This window comes from Elephantulus edwardii, unplaced genomic scaffold (genome assembly GCF_000299155.1).
Source record: "Elephantulus edwardii isolate Elephantulus edwardi_28Jun2011 unplaced genomic scaffold, EleEdw1.0 scaffold00012, whole genome shotgun sequence".
Taxonomy (NCBI): domain Eukaryota; kingdom Metazoa; phylum Chordata; class Mammalia; order Macroscelidea; family Macroscelididae; genus Elephantulus; species Elephantulus edwardii.
In genome coordinates this window covers 10,309,657-10,313,116 of record NW_006399762.1, presented here as the reverse complement: position 1 = coordinate 10,313,116, position 3,460 = coordinate 10,309,657, and positions in this window count along the sequence as shown.

Genomic DNA, 3,460 nt, shown 5'->3' with positions numbered 1-3,460 from the left:
TGAAAGCAGGGAATACCAGAGGAATGTCTATCTGTGTTTCATTGACTATGCAAAGGCATTTGACTGTGTAGATCATAACAAACTATGGTTGACTCTGAGAAGAAGACATAAATAGCCTTAGAAAATAGTATCATATCTCTGAAAAGAGGCTAGAAATCTAAGTTGAGGAAGAATATCTGTATTTCCTTCCAATTTTGTAGACCTGACATCCCCTAAAGACTCATATATTTGGGTCTTTTCATGGAGTTTTGTTATGCAGCATGTTGGTACAAAAAAGATGCAGCACATTTTTGGCAGTTATTTTTTGATGAGACTAATCTCTCCCAATCTTGCACCCATTGGTTTTGCACCCACTGGCTTTCCTCCTTTTTAATCACCAATGAGACAAAATTGATCACCATCATGACTGAATAGACTTAGCTGACTCTCCAGTGGTTTCCAAGGCTTCATACGACATAGCAGGAGATTGTCCATTTTGCTTTTGAGGAGCTGTTGGTAGACTGGAACTGATAGAGTGGTACCATCTTTGGCGTAGTAGCACACTTTATATTCTAAGGGAAGTTCCTTTGCTTCAGATTAGGGTTACTGGATTAGGGAGTATTTTATTCCACCTTGAATTCTCCTACAATTATGTGATTTATTAAACCATGAGGGATCATTACATAGCTTTAGTAGTATATCATTGTTGCTAAGTGTCATTGAGTCTAGGATAACTCAATATTGTTGTTGTTGTTATGTATCATTGAGTCACCAGCCACTCATCAAAACCCTATATACAAAAGCTCTGAAGCCTGCTCTATCATGACCTTGTCTCTACTGACTCTGATATACCGAATACCATTGCCCCAGTTATTGTGTCAATACATCTCATGCAGGGTATTTCTGTCCTACACTGCCCCTCCACTTTTCCAAGCATAAAGTCTTTCTCTAAGGACTAGTCCCTTCTGGTCATGTGTCCAAAGTATGTGAGATAGAACTTAAAAATCCTTGCCTCCAAGGAAAAACTTGGTTTCACCCTCTCAAAGATAGAGCTCACTATGAGGACAACTCACAGTAATAATATAAACTATAGTTTTGAATCCTGTCTTAACCCATGCCATTCTCATCATCTCTAACGTAACTTGAGTGTATTTTGCAATTACTGTGTCAGTCCATCTCATTGAAGATCTTTTTTGCTTTTACCAACCCTCTACATTCACAACTGTTCCTCTCCATAGAACAGCCTCTCATAAAAATATACTCAAAGTATGTGAAGCAAAGCTTTGTCATTATTAGGACAACAGAGCCCTTTCTTTCCTCTCCCAGAATGGCTACTGAAAGAATTCAATCACAGGAAACAACAAATGTGCTTTTCCTCTCTGTCAATGATGTGAAACTTCCCTACTCTCTTTCCCAGAAATAGTTACCTGAGACCCTAGCCCCCTTCCCTTTCTTGTAGAAAACATCTGGGAGCATGCCCTTCCTCATTTTCCTTGTGATATAATATGAAACCCCTCTCTGACTTTTAGTGGAGGCTGGATTTCTGCTTGAGAGCCAGCCCGGCAGATTTTCCTCAATAAATTGTCTTTCTTGTCCTGAACTGGGTTCTGTCTTTCCTCTGTGACCTTACAGTCATCTTTGCTTCCAAGCAGCATTCTGGCTATACTTTCGCCAAGACATAATGTTTGTTCTTTTGATAGTCCATAGGATATTCAATATTCTTCTTCAAACCCACAACTCAAAAGCATTAATTTTTTTTCTGTCATTCTTATTCATCATCTACCTCTCAGAAGCATAACAAGTGATTGAAAAGACCATGGCCTGAATTGGGCACACCTTAGTCTTAGACCTGAAATCATTGCTCTAGTAATTTGGGAGGTCACTGAATATAGACTTTCCTAATTCAATACATCTGTTGATCTCCAGACTGCTTATGCCAAAGGTGTTGATTGTGAATCCAAGTAAGATGAAGTCATTGACAATTTCAATGTTTCCCTCATCTAAAATGATGTTACCTATTGATTTAGTCATAAGAATTTTTGTTTTCTTTTTTAAAATTTTATACTGATTTATTAATTAAGTTTGAATACATTGTTTTTCACAAAAGTTTCATCCCATTTCCTTCACCTTTTTCACCCCTCAAATTGTACAACATTATGTTTAACAACTCACCCTCTGTCCATCCTCATCCCTCTGTTTCCACCCTCTTACCCCCTTAGATCCTCATTCACAGTCTACAATAATGGTTTTATACAGTATTTATCCTTGTGGGACTGGTCTAGGTCACTTAGCATAATGCTTTTCCGTCCCTCCACAAGGAGATACCATCTCACTCCAGCAGTAATGACAAAGTTTAACAGGACAACAAGTAATAAATATTGGACAGGATGTGGTGAGATAGAAATTCTTATACATTGTTTGTGGGATTGTAAAAAGGTACAACCACGCTGGAAGACAGATTGGTGCTTCCTCAACAAACTAAACATAGAAATTTCATATGGCCCAGCTATTCCATTGCTTGGAATATACTCCAAGAAAATGAGAACTGAGGCTCAAATGGAAACTTGTACACTGATTTTCATAGCAGCATTATTCACTATCACAAGAACATGGAAAACAGCCCAGATGTCCAACTACAAAGGAATGGATTAAGAAGTTGGATAAATTCATATAATGGAATACTATGCAACACACAGGAGCAATAATTTTGTAAATATTTGTTTTCTTGATGTTGAGATGCAAACCATATTAAAGACTATAGCTTTTGATCTTCTGTAGCAATCCCCAAAATCTTCCTCACTTTCAGCAAAAGAATATTATTACATATTTTGGAAGATCATATTCAATCCACGATAGATGGAGACAATGTGTTTATTTAGTATAATTGCAAAATCTAACAAAAACAGAAATTTTTTAAACCAAAAATTATGAAAGACAGAGATATGTTTAAAAGTACTTGAAAATTAAAAACAAAGCAACAACAAACCTTTAAGAACTAGCAAAGATAAAGCACCAATTTTTAGCGCCAGTGAGCCACTTGCTACCAATACAGACTCTATGAACAATTAATTTGAACCTTGCCCTATTATAGGTAATCTTCTTAATTTCATGTTCCATCTCTCATTGTTACAGTAACTGTGTCAATCTCGCTTGTGGAAAGTTTCCCTCTCTTTCTCTGACCCTCTGTTTTTCTCAGTGTGATCTCTTTTCCCACACTCTGTCCTTTCCTGACAGTATGTCTAAAGGATGTCAGAGAAAGTTTTACCTTCCTTGCCTCAAGATGTCTACTTGGAAGATCCCATTCATCTACGTCATCTTCTCCTGGTTGTAGGTCTTCCAGGATACTGGGAAGACTGTTTATGTTGTGGATTAGGACTTCTAGTGTTGTTCCTAGCTTTTCTGTAATGAAGTTTATAGTCCTTGGTTTTAGTCCTAGGTCCATGATCCACCTTGAGTTGGTTTTTGTGTATGGAGTGAGGTG